This window comes from Alosa pseudoharengus, unplaced genomic scaffold (assembly GCF_046254945.1).
Source record: "Alosa pseudoharengus isolate Yale_2024_CS ecotype anadromous, Long Island Sound unplaced genomic scaffold, YU_APseudo_1.1 YU_APseudo_1.1_scf_14, whole genome shotgun sequence".
In the NCBI taxonomy this organism is placed as follows: Eukaryota; Metazoa; Chordata; class Actinopteri; order Clupeiformes; family Clupeidae; genus Alosa; species Alosa pseudoharengus.
In genome coordinates this window covers 15,332,903-15,351,639 of record NW_027468609.1, presented here as the reverse complement: position 1 = coordinate 15,351,639, position 18,737 = coordinate 15,332,903, and the positions used below count along the sequence as shown (strand labels likewise).

At 41.0% G+C, this 18,737-nt stretch overlaps 1 long non-coding RNA gene across 1 annotated transcript; it reads right to left on the bottom strand.

Annotated features, from left to right (window-relative positions):
• Positions 1–667: 667 nt before the first annotated feature.
• Positions 668–1,519, bottom strand: LOC143122421 (uncharacterized). Its single transcript, XR_012986671.1, has 3 exons — positions 1,273–1,519; positions 1,041–1,182; positions 668–876 (listed from the first exon to the last, which is right to left on the bottom strand). It is a non-coding gene; the product is annotated as an uncharacterized LOC143122421 (long non-coding RNA).
• Between the last annotated feature and the right edge of the window lie 17,218 nt (positions 1,520–18,737).

Sequence of the window (18,737 nt, the reverse complement as noted above, 5' to 3'; positions counted from 1 at the left end):
TCCAGAAGGCCAGTACTGCGGGCACCAAGACGCGGAGGACGCTCGAGGAGCTATAGTTTCATTGTTTGTATATTGTCATTCAGCAGTTGTATTGTTTGTATATTTAGTTATTTAATTAAATGCTTAAAATGTACGTTGTTGTAGTTCTTTCCTAGTAGTGTTGCTCCAAGTGTATTCGAGTTATTGAACACCCAACATTTCAAAACTGGAACTACCTAGCTGTTGCCTCAGATGACAACAGAATGGTGGTCATACCTATAATTTCTATAAATTATGAAGTATTACAAGTATACATTGCATTATAAGCTTGTTGCATATCAGTTACCTCCTTCCAAGTTTATGATACTAAACTTTGTTGAAGGCAGACAGGAGAGCACGAGTGACATTTTGTTTTTAATTCACAAAGAAAGAATTGTCATGAACATCAAAACACACAAACAAAATTATCCACACTTTAGAGGTATTGACCCTGTGATTGAGTATAGTAAGGTGCTCAATGGCAGTGCAAACAGGTAAGGTAGTGCAAGGATAAGGTCAAAAGACCATATAAGACAAAGACATAAGGCATGGTAATATTACAAAATATTTGTGAGGAATGGGTTAATGTAGAGCTGACGTCTCAGAAGTGGCTCTTGAATGATGATGATGCAGCTTTCTTTAACGGCTTTGGGACAGGGGCAATGTTAGGTGGAAAAGGAGGTTGTGGTTGGGTGAGTGAAGCGGTTGAGTCCTTGAATGTTATGTTTGGGTTGCGTCTGTTTTCTATGACCTTCTCAATTAGTGTTTGGATGAACTTGGTGGTGTGTGGCTTATAGATTTTCTTGACTATCCATTGCTTTGACTTTTTGCAGAAGACCTGCTTGACGCGTGGTTCTCCTATAAATGACAAGGATTATAATGATTACACAGATGCCTGAATAAAGATTTGACTAGTCTCTCCACAGGAATATAATGAACTTTTCAGCAAAGTATGTATTTTGAGTTAGCTGTGAACATGCTACTTATGGTTATTTTAGTATTTAGAGTACATGAAAACACACCTGTTGCCGTGGTGGCTTGTTCTCGTGCCACAATGTTCTCATTATGTTCCATGATGGCGAGGTAGGCCCTCTCCCTCGTAGGAGAAGGCCTGGCATTTAGGGAGGTACTTCAGGAGAGCTCTGTGAAAGATCTCCAGTGGCCCTGTGTGAAAAGGAGAATATATAGTACTAATTAAACATGTTCAATAGGATATGTTCAAAACATGTGGGTATAAAGGGTTTCAGTTCTTACCAGTATGTTTGAAGAGGGCCATCTTCTGAAGATCTTTCAAAAGCCTTTTATCAAAGACGAGTGACGTCAGGTCCTGATATGCCACCGAGTCCTTCTTCAGCCACATCCTCTTCTGCTCCTCAGCTGTTAGAAGAGCATGGTCACAGTGATGCCGCTTTCCATCCGTGTCAGTCCATCGATGTTCATTGACCACATGGTGTGGAATGCACTTCCACCTGTTTTGTAGTGCCTTTCATCCGTTTCACCAACTTCAAGGGTGTTGGCACTGGTATCAAGGCCAGGTGTACTTGGGCATGGTGACTATAAAACAAACAAGAGGTTTCTTTTCAAACTATATTCCACTAATTTAAATCAGACAGTAGTCTTAGATATACTAAAGATAGATGTAGTGGTGAAATAAGAGGTGTAGGCTAAACTGCAGTAAGGAAAAGCGCTACTGGATGTTTTTTTTAATACATAAGACATTCAGAATATATGATAATGGTGAACATTACTGTTTACAAGTGGTATGGCTACTAGTAGTAGATAGTTCCTTGAGTGCATACACACTATTAGGAAGTGCATTGAATGTATTGAGTGGTGGATAAACTATTTCTGAAATTCAGTGGTGGATAAACTGCGTTTACTTGCGATTAGCCTCCACTGCAGCCATGATTAGAGATAATATTATTTAGGCTACTTACAAACTCTTCTTGTAAGTTCAATAACGTTAAAAACATTTGAATAACGTCAGACTAACACAGTAAAACATGGTGGATTTACATCGCTAATAGCAAACTTATGCAGCTTATGCAACACACAATGGACACGATATTCATAACTGTCTAACGTTACATTGCTAACTTTACTTCCTCGTTGCTGACGAGTAGAGTTAGCGAGGCAGCAAGCGACCAAAACATACAAGATATTTACTTTATAAACAGCCAAATCATATGAGATGTGCTGCTTTACAGCAGACGACTATATCAGTGTGTTCTCAGTCGAGAAGTAGAGTCGAGTCAGAAAAACCTTACCTCCAGGCAAATGCGTTTAGCGCAGCTAGCACTGCTAGCTGCAGAAGTTCCTGGCTGTTCGTCGACATCATCTGGCAAGGTAAATATCGACGGAATTGCGGTTTTCACAAGCGCGGGTCTCTTCACTCCTAAGGGGTTCTTCTGCCTTGAAATGTAGACTGCACACCGTCAGATGTTTTAGTGCTTCAATGGCTGTGTCCTCTCCGAACTTCGGGTTATTGATAGCCCGTAGCCACTTTTTGCACAACTCCAACTCTTTGGGTAATCTATGAAAATTTACTCCCGTGTATTTTCCTTGTGCTGGCTGAACATCCCGGTAACATGCAAGTGCACACCATTTCGAAACACAAACGAGGAGTAATTCACTAATGAGTTCGCAAACTAAGTCTTCACTAGAAATTGTTTGAAATGATTTCCAGGTAGCGTAGAGTGGAGCTCAACGCTCGAGCCTTGGTTGACAGATTATGGGCGGAGTTGAACAATAGAGTGTGCCAGTGACTTCCGTTTTACTTCCGCTACAAGGGACCTGTCTTTAAAAAAAATATGAACAGGAGTTAATGGAGAGATAACAATTCTTTTTTGGTCCAGTTTGAATTGTGCCACGAATTTCACATATGATGTGTGTGAATTTAAAAGATAATTTTTCACGTCAAGAAAGTACTGTTGTTCGATAGACTTCAAAAGTTATGTTGGTTTTGTACGAATCCGCTCAGTGGACTACATCTCTCGTCTCGAACAATGTACGTCACCAACGTAATGAAACGATAAGATTAGAAGCTAGCTGATAGCTGTTATGCTAGTTAACGGTTGCATCTTGCTGCCTGCTGTGACTTAACAGTATGTAATGTACAGTCTATGGACGAATACAACTTACCTGATGTGTTTAATCCTCTGACTCATGGTATTTTCATCGGCAAGGAAAGCCCAATTAAGACCTGTTGCTGGTATGCTTGTACATCTAGTGTGGCTGTGAATGAGCTAACGTCACTAGCGCGACTGATGGGTTTGTAGTCGTTGGAATTACGATCTTTCACAATGTTGTAATTCAATAGTTACGAAACAAACTGCAAATGTCTTTACATGAAAAATTTTCTTTAAAATTGACAAACATCATATGGGTATTTCAAGGCACAAGTCAACCGGGACCAGAAAATAATTTATTTTTCGCCATAGACTGGCGTTCAAAATTTTTTGAAAGATAGGTCCCATGGAGGCAAGTGGAAGTGGCGTCACTTGCACACTCTATTGAGTTCGAGAGTGGGAGTGGCTTGCGGAGCTGAGCATTGCAATGCACTATGGGGATTGTTGTCTGCAATCCACAAGCACTAAAAAGTCATTTTCTGCCTTTTCTCGGTCAAGAAGGCACCAAATTAGAAATGTATGCTACTATTCTACTACATATATGACCCACTTTCAATACATATTCATTTCTCCACTGGTGGAATGTCCCTTTAAGTGCATTGTGTTGCTCTACTTTCAAAGAAAAGCACAAGTCCAACTCCTCCAAAGTTGACGCCAACGCCGATTCAAACAACCGCTCTTCGTTCGCCATAGCCACCTTCCTTGTTGTTCACCGTCGCAGGATGTCGTTATCCTGTTAAGCCCGCCTTAAGACTCTCTAACGAAATAGAGCGCTGTGATTGGAGAACATCCACGGTGTTAAGCCAATAGAAATTCCTATGGTTCGATACTAGACGTACAGGCTGAGCAAATTAATTTGCCGCCGCTAGGGTGCGTCTAGATTTCTCTATCAGAAAATCACCTTTCTCATGGCTTTTTCATTTGTGAATTAAGCTACATCTCGTTCGCCCAAAGCATTGACCCATGATTTTAAAAGTAACGACTGGCCTATGTAGTAGCAGACCATGTTAAAGCACGGAAGTAAATGTTCTACAGATCTACAGCAACTTCTGGTGAGATTACAACTTACATGAGTCAACGAGACGAGAGGTATGTGGCCTCAACCAGAGCCTGTCTACGGAGATCCTGTATACTTTCATTGTATCGAACCTAGTTGCAGTTCACTCATTGTTCCTCTAGGGGCCGCCGATAGCTAGTGCAGAATGAATGGGAGTCTATGGGGCTAGACGGGTAAAATGTATCTTTATTATCGTCAAAAGCTTAGTTTTCTCTAGACTCGACCATAAACACATGCCTGTCAGTTGGAACAACCCAAAAAACTAGATAGTTGCTTGAGATTTTGACGATTTATGGTGATTTTATTTTCGTTAGATCTTTGCCTAGATTGACGCTAATGCATTATAGAGGAGTGGATCACCGCGGCAAGATGGCGTCTCGATTGACGCATTCGTTCCAATGAACAGCAGTAGTCAAGGCGACATCTAGTCAGTATATATATCTATGTCTGAATGGAATAGGCTATGTTTCAATCGGCATTATGCTTAACAAACGCTAGTTAGTCTGTTAACATTCATATTTGCAAGCCTCCAAGCACAGACATCATTACTTTAAATCCTACCTGTTGCCTTTCACCGTCCACTTATTTAACTGCTGTTGCATCCCTTGACATGTCATCTCCATTTACCTCTCTTTTTCTATTTTTAGCCACCAACAGCTTTTTTTGCTGTATCCATCTTTTTCAATAGACGGCAACTCACTACTCATACAGTAGGCCTATCTGCTTGCTCAGCGCTGATGGCGCCCCCACTCCCTCTTCTATGTCAAAAATGATGGAATCTTATGAGATAGGGCGCCTACTCTAGCCTGTTAGTCCTCTAAAATGTTATAGAACATTGAGAATGTTGAAATTATTTAGAAATGGACAGCAGTAGCTACATATAGAAAATACCAAATATATTATTTTATTTTTTTTACCATCGCTTTGGCGCCCACATGGTGCTGCGCCCCTATGCGCCGCATATAGCGGTTACCCACTTTTTGCGCCACTGCATGAACAACATTCAAACTCATAAATATTCCACATCCACTGTATCTTGAAGATGAAGAACCTATAAAAAAAGAACATAAGAAAACAAACTTTTAGTTCATGTTCATAGGGGAGAACCGGGACGAATGATATGGAGTGAGGATTGTCTCAAAATTATTTAAATATATATAAAAGGATATATATACATATACATACATTTATAAATACATACAATGTGACATACAATTAAATAAACAAATTTATATAAATAAACGTGTTTTTGTTAATATATTTTTGAGATTTGAAAATAAATATGCTTGACTTTGTATGTGGAATCTGCATTTGTGAATCTCCTTTTTACTTTTATGTCGATGACGTAATTTTGAGACATTCCTACTGCACACCAAGATCCACAAATAAATACCACTAGATTTGAATGCGAAGACACCCTTCACTGAACAACCAGCAGATGGCAGTGTTGTACAACATGTCTGTTATCAACTGATAGCAACTGAATCTTTCCGACGCTGTTTACCCTAGTTCAGTTCAGTCAAGTGGTCTATGACTAGCAGGATTAACGACATGGAAGACACTGGATGAAATGGATGGGTAAGTAATAACAACTAGCCAGAACGATTTATTATCGGTTTCGATGTGTAGTGCCGTTTTTAATTTCATAGACTATAAATATAGACTATAAACTATAAGTCCATAGAATGAAACACTTTTCGTTTAAATGTAATTTACAAAGACAACGTAACGGATGGAAACACTTTTTTTGTGTCATTGACAACTCCCGTGTGTTTCCTCTTAGTACCATGTGTTAGTTTGTATATATATATATATGGGACGTTCGCGGTACAATTTAAATTTGAACGTAAATGGTCATTTGTTTCAAACGTCCCGACTAGCCGGGACAGTTGAAACACAGTGGTGGGACAAATGAAACACTATAATATTCACTTAAACCATATACATTATTAGGGTTTTTATGAAACATACCTAACAAATGACTTGTTTAGTCGGTACTGTTAAGATATTAGCTCATTTCTTGTAATTTGAAGTCCCAAAAATATGTTTTGTCCTATGCAAAGTTCTTATGTCCTTATGCGTCAATGGCAAAGATGCGCATTTGGATTAAACTACCTTTTTTGTTTTTTGAGCAAGGTATACAAGTACATTTTTTATGTATTACCAGAGAATGTCTAATAAGGGGAGAACTGCCACTCTCGGAAAACTTCCGGTTTCTGAACTGGTTGCAGTTCCTTCTGTGGTTCCACATGAGGGCGCTCGTCCACGAGTGCAGAATGCATGGAGGTCTATGGAGCTGTACCCCTCAAAATCCACTTTTCTCGGGATATAATTTTTTTTCAAGTCATTTGAATATTGTATTCGAAAGGGGAGGCATTATATTTTTTATAAATTCACTTAATTGTTCTAAAAAGCCTTTCAAACGTGTCAATGACGTCACTCATTAGCACAATGCTAGCGTGTTATGGGCAACAACGACCTAACCTGTAAGAAAACAAAAGGACATAAGTACTCGTTCATTCAACTTTTGACCTATAACCCATGTTGAAGTTATACAAACTACAATCAAATCTGAGATTTGTCAACGACAATCAGGTGAAAGAGACAAATTTAGCCGTCTAGCTCCATTGACTCCCATTCATTCTGCACTCATGGCGATCGCCCCCAGTGGAAATCTGGTGGAACTGCAACCAAAATTCAGTACAATGGGACTTAATACGAAGTGGCCAGGCTCTCCGTAGACGGGCTCTGGTATTACCTTATTCTCCTGTCGAGTCATGTCGAGTAATTCACAGCTGAACAATCAACCATTTATTTAAAACAGAAGAGGAAATAAACCGGAAGACACAACACAGATTCCGTCTCATCATTAACTCATTGAGTGCCAAAAATGTAATATTACATTTTTAGCTTTTTTTTTTAAATTACGAAACTAGACACTCTAACACAGGGGTTCCCAAACTTTTCCACGACAAGGCCCCCCAAATACCACTAGGTTCTGGCCAAGGACCCCCATCGACAATACTACGGTAAATGTAAAAATACAGTAACTCATTGAATGCCAAGCTGTTTTCAGAAGCTTTGTCCTGCCAGCAATCTAGACCATTGTTGATGATTTTTGTACAGCCACAGCATATTCTGTGTTATAGCTATGAACACATACAATGGCTCGTTTGAAAGGTGAGACTTTAAGCAGTGGGTGTCATATATTGCATTTCCATTCATCACAGAGTTCCCAAAATCACATATAAGGTGTGTTAGAGCAGTGGTTTTCAAAGTGGGGGCCGCAAGGGGGTGCCAGGGGGGCCTCAGCAAGTTGGAGGGAAAAATAAAAGCAAGAAATAAATACATTTGAAACATTTAAAATATACTATGAGGGTTGTTATACAATGCTATTATAATAATGTGACGCATATCTGAACATATTTCCAATGATAATGACTGGGAATAATAGTAGAGTGATTTCATATAGCAGAAAGCCCCAAATACATTTTTTACACTGTATGCTCCATCGCGATGTGGTTGTGGCTAAAATAATTATTAGATTAGCTTAACTCATTGAATGCCACGCTGTTTTCGGGAGCTTTGTCCTAGAGTGCCAGCAATCTAGACCATTGTTGATGATTTTTGTACAGCCACAGCATATTCTGTGTTATAGCTATGAACACGTAGAATAGCTCGATTAAAAAGTGAGACTTTAAGCTCTCGGTGGGTGAAAACCGTGTATTTCTACACGCCTCTGTTCCTGAGAAATCCCAAGCTAAACAGTGGCTAGTTTTCATCAAAATCGCTGTTTTTTTTTTAAGAAATGGAGATATAACGTCCTTCATGAAATATGAAGTGTTGCCTGTTACTTACTTGTGTAAACATTCCAGGAAGTGATCAGCGAGACCTGGCGAGACTGCCACCTAGTGATAGACCCACGAAAATGGCCTGGTTTTGACATTACGTGCATGCGTCACTGATTCGACCCAAAGCGGCAACCGAGTTATGATCAAATGTCCAGATAAAATGTCCAGATTGTGCGTTTTCATGAGTTTCACAATCGTCATATATTTCATTTCCATTCATCACAGAGTTCCCAAAATCACATATAAGGTGTATTAGAGTGTCTAGTTTCGTAATTTTAAAAAAAAAGCTAAAAACGTAATATTACGTTTTTGGCACTCAACGCATGGGAAGGAAGGCACTCAATGAGTTAAAGATGAACTGAACTGGAATTTGAAGTAAAGGTGATATAACAGATGTATTTTATTTCTTCTCATTGGTACAATGATTAAAATGGCTGAATTTATTAAAAGGGATAAAATTGTACGTTAAAAGTGGTGTTGTTGTTACACGGGCGCCGCCATGTTGGATTTCAACAATCGGCTACGTCACTGGCATGGTAAGCTACTCTGCACTAGCACTAGCAGCCATAGCAGATAATGAGTCTGAGGCTAGCTGACATGGCTGAGGAAACTAACATTAGGCCTAGCTGAGTTACATATTGGCCATAAGCCATTTATCATAGGCTAGCCTACATCACAAAATCTCATACAAAATGAAACCAAACTAGTGAAACAAAGGCGAACACTTTAACAGGGGAAATTAATTTGGCATGAATCATACTGAACGCTATTTTGTCAATGAGCAGAAACACACACGACATTCAAACTATTGATAAGATGTGCACTATGGAAACTGGTCTGTAACTTTGGACGAATAAATGCCATTGACTTGCCATATCCTGACTTAAAAAACCCTTTTCTTGCTTACTTTATCGCAAACTCGGTGGAACAGCTTGTAGTCTTTTTCAATTCATAGAAAGGCGAGCCCACAGTCTATGTGCCATATGAGCCTAAGTTTCAACTTCGGCTTCGTTCATTCAATGCAGTCACTGGTCGCAATTACAAGTCTGGGAAGGTTCGTTCAATCGTTTAAAGTTTTAAGTGCAGTAGCCTATCTGTCCCCTTTGGAATAATATCTCGAAGTAGCCTCAGGTGAGGTCCAGTGTTAGATAGGCTACCATACGATCCAACCTAGGAAAGGGCTAGCAGCTAACACCTTGGAAACACTCTTATGTCAAACTCCACAAGCTAGCACTCCGACCATAGAGAGTATAAACCATGACTCCGACGATATCACAGATCGATAATAATGCTTTTACTAGCTGGTAACTAAACCACAGCTGGTCTGTAAACAGAATCCAATGTCCCTTTCTACTCACCCTGAAGCCAGTTGTTCACCGTCTCAGGACAGATTGTTGATGCGAGGGAGTTTAACTCGCAGTACTGCTATCCAAGAGACTCGTGCAATATCAACATCCACAAGGTAAAAATCTGCAAACTCTCCACTAACGTTAGCCTAAAATAAACGGCAAACTCGTGTATCCTCCGTGTATCTGGGGTCAACTTGGGGTAACGAAGTTTTTAACAGTTTCAAGGGAGGGAGAGAGAGAGCCCGTGTGAGTTGCTGTTACTAGTGCCAGTAGTCCATACTGCGTTAGCCTACATTGACGTGACAATGCGTGTTATATAGCTTATTTGTACATGCACGTAGCCTTCGCATAGGCCTAATGTAGTGGTGGTGAGTGAGTATGCAGTTGTGTGGAGGATGTACAGTAGGCAATGTATGTGTGTGAGGGATGGAGGGAGACAGAGAGACAGCGTGCGTGTTGCTGTCTCAAGCGCCCCTCGTCCAGTTTTCTACATGACCTAGGCTAGGTCTACAGTAGCCTATGTTGTGCCGCACAAAATGTATCTATGTTGTACATTGCACAAAATGTATAACCCCCGAAATAAACACATACATAAATAAACACATTTTTCCCGTCACTTTGGCTTCCTTGAACATTTTCCCTACGTTTCGCCACTGCTTTGCAACAGATAGATTCCAGTGTCCATGCTCCGGCAGCGCCCACACAGTCATTTTCACCCAAATGATCCTACTGAAGGTTGAGCTGGAGCCTGAAACCCATCTAGTGGTAGTCAAGACACTACAGGCCTGTCCCTCACAGGCTCAAATTTGTAACCCATGCCATTAAAATTACAAATTTTCGTGTATACATAATATGCTGCAGCTGTTGCCTATAGAACTTCTCAGGTCCTACCATGCCAGTGACGTCATTGAACCTGGCAGCGTTCTAATACTAACAAACGCAATTTTGGTGTTGCTTAAAAAAGGCTACGTATTGATTTTTTTAAATTATTTTTTTAGTGTCATTTATTTTTAATTGTCATAATCAACACATTATCAATGTTGATTCTTTCAGTTCAGTTCATCTTTAAGGAGCGCCTCTCCAAAATGCACTCTTTTGGGTGTCGACCAGCCTGCTGTGCGGATGCGTGTGGATTCGTAGTCGACAGTTAAGTACTTAATGTTCTAAAATAGTGTATTAATCTACATATATACATGAAGAGTATGTTATAATAGTGGACTAAAGAGAATATTAATTTAAGATTGAACACTGGAAGGTGATGGATGATGGTGGATGATGATGGATTGAGAATGGCTTAGGTTAGCAAACTATGTCGTGATTGAGACAGAGACTGGCATTTTAGCAGCATAGCCTACATGACGACAACTTATACCCTAGTGTTGACCAGTGTATGATAAATATTTAATGATTGTTAAGGATAAAAATACCAGGTGTGTCATGCATGAAAACGGAAATGAGAAAATCACAAGAACAATCTAAATGAGACTAAATTATTTTTTTATTATTGCTATTATACTAAAATTATATTTGGTATTTTAGGCGGTGGTGTAGAGGACGGCAGGGGCAACTGCAGCAGAGGGCCAGGCAGCAGCGGCTCCAGGAGGGGCAACTGCAGCAGAGGGCCTAGCGGCAGTGCAAGGGGCAACTGTGGTGGTGAGGGGCGAGAAGAGCCTTTTTCTCGGTGCCTTTGTCTTGGAGGATGGCTTATGTCGACGCTGCCGTTTCGCCTCACCCGAGAGTCCGTAAGTATTGCAGTTGTTCTGCAAAATTAAGTTAGACATTAAGTTTGGTTTATAATTATTAAACTACAAAATGCATTAAAAAGGCCAAAAACTGAACTCTACTTGCCTCTTTCTCCATTTTCTCACTGTAGTCTTTCTAGGGCCAGCCTTCGGCAAAGGACGGACAAACTCCGGGCTGAATTCTTGGGCAGCTTCGTCAGACACTTCAATGAGATTTTGGGCTCTATTTTAATTGTCTAAAACGGAAGTGTCTTTGTGCAAAACGCAAGTCACGTTGTGGGCGGATCTTGGGCGCTGATGCTATTTTACCGGCGGGATAATTGACTGTTGCGCCCGACGCAAATCTAAAATGGGGTGGTCTGAAGTAGCTACATTAATCATGGGTGTGGTTTGGGCGTAACGTGCAATAAACCAATCCGAGCGTCATCTCACATTCCCTTTAAAGGAACACGCCACCCAATGTCAGTAGTAATATATGTTCTTACCTTAACTTTCACGAGTTGAGTCATACCTCTCCCGTGTCCGTACGTGCACTCAAACGCTCTGGTGCGCGGCTGGACTGTGTTAGCATGTTGCTATGCTAGCGGGCTTTGACGGCAACTAAGCGTAGAAGTAATCAAAAACATCCACGTTTTACCGACTTAAATACAGTTGCACGAGTAGTTGATAGAAATGCTACGGCCACGCAACATGAAACGTGGCGATTTTCCAAGCGAATAAACCGGAGAACTACAATGTGTGGCGCAATAGCACTTGGGAGTACTTCGACCTAGCATAGTAGTATTGTTAACACCTAATTGTAGATCCTATCCACCACAGAGTTTAGAATCCATGCTGGATCGACCCTCAGCCTCTCCCTCCCCTCTGAGCGAGAGAGAGGCACACACACTAGAGATGCGCTGATGGGCTATTATTTCAACCATAACTGCATAGCAAAACTTATCATCCATCAGCCATCCATCAACACCAAAGTTTTTTGACCAATCTTCGAAACGGCACCCGCCCACCATCCGCTGGTTGTTTTAAGGTAGGGGGTGATGCAGCGCTGCTGACGTGAGGCTAGGAAGCCCTTGCCTGTTCTAGGAAGACTGATCCAATGCAGCAAATATATTAAAAGGCTAAAGTCGTACATTGGCTATGTTGTAGCCTATCCCCAGAATATCAGCAGCAAACTCAGTCTCTGTCTCGCAAAACAGTTTCCAAATAAAACGCACATCGGCCTGTGGCCTATATGCCAGCTTGTGACAATATATCGTCCAAAATGCTTGATTGCATTGCATTCTCCACATTTTTAGCTACATTTTCATGTACCACATCAGCATTTTTGTTCAGTAAATCTTTTGTAAATTGCTTTAAAATGAATTGCGCTGTCTGTCTGAAAAAGACGCGCTCGTGCAGTCAAAATGAATGGGAGTCTTCAGAACAGGCTTTCAGTCACCCTGACATAACAGTGTGTAAAGTAGCCTATAATGTGAATGACTTGTTATTTTATCAAGGATTTCTTTCTTTTTGCAAAAAATAAAGTACAATAGGCATTAATTAGTAGGCCAGGAGCATGTTGAAATTATGTGGCAAATTGCGTTTTTTATTACAATGATAAAATTGTAAAAGGACGTGACGAAGCTGAGGCAAGCCAGCAATAGGCCTATAGGCCCGACGGTAATTGTAAAGCAATTTACAAAAGATTCACTGAACAAAAATGCTGATGTGGTACATGAAAATGTAGCTAAAAATGTGGAGAATGCAATGCAATCAAACATTTTGGACGATATATTTTCACAAGCTGGCAGAAAAGGCAACAGGCCGATGTGCGTTTTATTTGGAGACTGTTTTGCGAGACAGAGACTGAGTTTGCTGCTGATATTCTGGGGATAGGCTACAACATAGCCAATGTACGACTTTAGCCTTTTAATATATTTGCTGCATTGGATCAGTCTTCCTAGAACAGGCAAGGGCTTTCTAGCCTCACGTCAGCAGCGCTGCATCACCCATATAGCCTATATATATATAGGGGAGAACCGGCACAATTGTAACACTTTTTTATTTTTCCCATTCAAACTCGATTTACACAAAGACGATAGACTTGAGAGTTGTGAAATTTGACCAGAACAGAGTCGTACATGTCTACTCCATGAAAGTTGAAACAGAATTTAAAAAATATGTTATAGTTTGTCAATAATTTAACTTAACAGCCATAAAAAAGTGCGGTACAGTTGTAACAGTAGCGTCATGAATGTAACAGTGCTAAAATCGTGAATCCTATAACATATTTTAACACAAAACAGTGCTGGGTTAAACAAAGAGCATCTGTTTTCATATAAAATCAAGAAAAAAAGTCCAAATGTATGACTGTTAAAGCTAATTTATTGCATTATTGATTAGCCATTGCAGACCATATTACGGCGTTATAGCTCACAATAACCTTTAAATATGCTTATTTTGGCCATATCCACTTGATAAAACCAGTAAATATAGTTGATAAACTGCTTATTTCTTACATGTCTGAAGCATTTGGTCCAACAGTGATATTTCAAGTTGCTGTGTTAACTTTAATTGGGTGATGGCGGCACAAAAATCATAATCCATAACTCGCAATGAGAATGTTCGTGCATTCGCGATAAAAATCAGTTCATTTTGCCATAGAGACTGGTGTTACAACTGACCCGCACAGGTCATGTTTTTATTTTCATTTAATTGCATGTGCTGTGACTACATAAATCAAATAGGACTCATGTTAACTTGAAACAGAGGGACTGAAGATATGAATGACATGTGATTGAAGTCCACACGCTCAAATTTCACAAAGCAAACTTAAACAAACAGTTGCGGTTAAAAATAAATAAAAAATCGCGATGCTTGAATTTTGCACCTTTTTGCTTAATATCTCTGGTCGTATTTATAGTAGACCATTCATATTTGGATGGCTGTAAGATTATACATAATTACATGATATGTGTCTGTTTACGTTTCCGTAGCTACACCATATCTTGAGAATAAAACACTGTTACATTTGTACCGCTGTTACAATTGTACCAGTTCTCCCCTACATTAAAACAACCAGCGGATGGTGGGCGGGTGCCGTTTCGAAAATTGGTCAAAAAACTTTGGTGTTGATGGATGGCTGATGGATGATAAGTTTTGCTATGCAGTTATGGTTGAAATAATAGCCCATCAGCGCATCTCTAGTGTGTGTGCCTCTCTCTCGCTCAGAGGGGAGGGAGAGGCTGAGGGTCGATCCAGCATGGATTCTAAACTCTGTGGTGGATAGGATCTACAATTAGGTGTTAACAATACTACTACGCTAGGTCGAAGTACTCCCAAGTGCTATTGCGCCACACATTGTAGTTCTCCGGTTTATTCGCTTGGAAAATCGCCACGTTTCACGTTGCGTGGCCGTAGCATTTCTATCAACTACTCGTGCAACTGTATTTAAGTCGGTAAAACGTGGATGTTTTTGATTACTTCTACGCTTAGTTGCCGTCAAAGCCCGCTAGCATAGCAACATGCTAACACAGTCCAGCCGCGCACCAGAGCGTTTGAGTGCACGTACGGACACGGGAGAGGTATGACTCAACTCGTGAAAGTTAAGGTAAGAACATATATTACTACTGACATTGGGTGGCGTGTTCCTTTAACAACAGGCAGGCTTGTTCCATAGCTGATTTGCTATTATGGTGGCGTATTTGCCAGGCGCAGCCAGGAGCGTTCACAGCGCTATAATCACTGTTCAGTTGGGAACAGTTAGCTATTGATTTTTCCTCTTGACAAAATGTAATACAGAATTGTTATAAAGACATACTTTCCGATGTTTTGGGATCACTCTCACTGAATCACGAGGTTATGAATGTATGGTGATATTTTTGCAATGTACAATGTAATCTAACATTACCTCTCTATAGACAATGCATATCTTCTGTCAGTTAATCTCTTCTCTCCCGTGCTGTCGCAGGGGCATTTGGGTTAAAAGGCATCAGCATGCAATTCAACATCACGTCTCCTTAAGTCCTCTAATATTTCCTAATTTATGTCATCAACACATCCGTGATTCGTGAAAATGTGTACGCTAGATTTATGCTTATTTTTTTACATCTTAATGGACACCACACTGATTTCCCTCGTGGTAATATTTTTCTTTGAAATTATGTATGGTTTACAGCAGTGTTTCCCAAACTTTTTTTCTGGGGACCCACTTTTTAAAAATGACAGACCATCGCGACCCATTTCACTTCAGATCTAACATGCATCATGCATGCAACCACCGATATTTAATTTATTAGACAACATAAATTGTGCTGGCGACCCAAATAAAATCTCCTGCGACCCACCTGTGGGTCGCGACCCAGTCTTTGGGAAACACTGGTTTACAGAAATGGGAACTACGTTGTATAGATGAGAGGAGCGAAGTGTGCGTTGCGCAGCACAGGCGGCCAAGCAAGGGCTCCTTACCATCAGGCAACTCAAAAACGAGAAACAGTTTCCAAGTTGACCTAACTAACTTTCAACTCTGCACAGTATCCCATTAACTGCATGACAGTAGGCTATTTACAATATTTTCTGTAGAGTTTGTAAACACGTTATCAACTTAATGCACGCACAACATTTGTTTGAGCAGGAGAGAGAATAACAATGAATGGATGCAGCAACTACAGAAATTGTAGCCATACTTGCTGCTTTCTTGTACTATCTATGGTTGCTGGTTAACAGCACATAAAAAGCTGATTTAAGCTAATTCACTAACTCAAGACTTCAAGGGCATCATGGATATAAAACGTTTTTTGAAAATAACGAAAGGATGGAGGGAACATAGCAAAGCTTGAAGTTATTTCAGATAGGCAAAATGATGGTGCTTAAAACCTTAGCGCAGCTGGAATAATGCTTAGGCTGATGTTAAAGCACACGCAATGTTTAAAGCCATACACAACGGTAAATTGGAACAAAACTAAAGGTAACTGTAGCCTTTATAGGGCTGTATAAAGTTGTCCAAATTAATAGGTCATAATTAGGCGTTGTTGTAAAGATATTGCATGTAGATGTTGTACTATGTAGGCTACTAATTTTTTAGGTCACCAATGCACGAACAAAACCGGGAAATGGACAAATATTATCAAGGCTTTGAATGTTTCCGTCTGTGCACAGGGGTGTCTGTAGATTGGTGAGCAACGCATTCATTCATGCAAGCCTGTGGTCATGCATGCGCCCTTAAAATAGCATCTGAATTTGCGCCACGGTCTGTGGCGGAATTGTTTTCTGAAACTGCAAAATATCAACAGTGAACGTTTGCGCCAGAACACGCCCCGTCTTTTCGTTGAACCGCCCCCGTGGGCGCAATCGAATTCCCTAGTTTACAGGCATGTACCTGTGGAGGGAAAATTCCAATATGCGCTGACTGCAAAATAGGAAAGACAAAAGCACGAGTATACAAAGTCAATTGCACTGGGACGCAAGATAGAGCCCTTAAACTTTTTATGAACTCTGATGAACTGTTGTGTGGATGTACTTATTATGTATTCTATTTATTTATTTATGTATGTATTTATTGATTTATTTATTGGCTTATGGACTTAATGTTGCCTACCTGGAGTAGCACTGGTGTTTTCAGCCTCTTGGACCTGGTCACCTGGTGGGGAAAGAACCTGGGGAGGAGGACGGTCGGTCACGTAGGAAGGCGCAAAGTCATCCTCGTTGAATTTCTCGGGGTTGAAGGGCCAAATCCGGGTTCCAGAAAACCCCGATATGACATTTGACACCTGCACCGCCAGAGGTAAGGCCGCTGCAACTATGGCCGGGACATCATAGATGGTGAGGTTTGTCCCTGGATGCACCCTCATCCACTGGTCTGCCACTGAGTTGATGTAGGTCCATTGGCTGCAGACGGTGGGTGCAGTGGGGAGGGAACGACAATAACACAATCCCATTTTCCTGGCAGTAGTCAATGGCTGGAGATGAGAAGGATGATTGTCGAGGAGGAGCTTGGACTCTTTGCTGACCCGGGTGTTGCCTGCTTGGACTTGGACTCTTTGCTGACCCGGGTGTTGCCTGCAAAGTGGGCCAAATACAGCATGAAGTCGTCCTCCTGCATCCACCCACTGCCATTTGCTGATCCAGTGCAGCCAACTGGACCACCTCTGAGGAAATGCGGCAGGAATCGCTTCCTGGGGAAAATCAAAAAGGGAGGGATAATTGCACCCTGTGCATTTCCTGCAAGGGCAACAGTGACCATTGTGCCCCTCTCTGCAGAGGTCACTGCCCCGACCTGCCGCTGCCCCTTGGCAGCCACAATTCTGGACGGTTGTAACTCCTGTAAAACATGAATTAACATTTTGTTATGGACTTTAATAGCATGAACTTTAAAATGTTTATAGTTTAATTTGTGCATGTATAGTTCTTATTTATTTCATTTTTAAAGATTCATTTACCAGTCTCGTCCATGTTCCAGATGTCCTTGGCCTGGAAGCTGTGGCGGTCAAGGACAATCTTTAAATTGGTGAAGAACGCTGCCACATTGGTCTTGTTAAAACTAGTTAGGCGGGAGTTACTAGTTGCCTGGGGACGGCGGATGGATAGGCTTCCACTACGCTCCATGAAGGAGGCAAACCAATCCTTCCAAGCCATCTTTTTTCCCCCCAAGATGGTGGGAAGTTGCAGTTGTACTTCACTGCTAGCTCAAATGCCAACTTTCGCACCTGAAGGGTTCAGACAATATTTGTATTAACTTTATGAACTTCTCCTTAATGCTTTTATTAACTTTATGAACTTGCCCTGTAGCCTATCTCTTTATGTATTTTTCTATCTATCTATAGGTGATGTATGTGCCATTGAGTATTGGCGACGAGGAAAACTTTAGATTGCCTGTTGGTTTAATAGTTTCCGCCACGGTATTTATTGTAAGTGGAGGAAGAAAAAGACGTTTTTGGCGCGGTGGGAAGTGTGGCTAACGGAGGCTAGTGAGCTCAACTAAAAGGAGGACGACTGTTAATAGAAGGAAATGGCTGGATACGGATACATCGGGCATATTTCTGCTTTCGACGAGTCAGTGGAGCAGTGGGTAACCTACGTGGAAAGGTTTGAACATTTTGTGACAGCAAATGAGATTGAGGGAGACAAAAAGTTAGCTGTTCTTCTCAGTGTAATGGGTGCTGCTACCTATGGACTATTGCGTAGCCTCGTAGCTCCTGACAAGCCAGGGCTAAAGTCATACGACGATATTGTGAGTGTTTTGCAGTTGCATTTTTCTCCGAAACCAATTGTCATTGCCCAGAGATTTCACTTCCATAAACGAAATCAACAAGAGGGAGAATCAGTGAAGCAATACATTGCAGTAATTAAAAAGTTAGCTGAATACTACGACTTTGGCACACATTTGCAGGATGCACTGAGAGACAGGCTCGTATGTGGACTCAACACGGAGGCGATACAGAAAAGATTGCTAACGGTGTCTGCACTCACTTTTCAAAAGGCTGTGGAAGTAGCCGTAGCAATTAAGACGTAGCAAGAGAAACGCACCAGCTAAGTAACACATTAAAAGTAAATGCACTGTCACTGACTAGTCAGCAACGCTACAAATGTGTGCTGTTAGGATAGACGCACAGGTT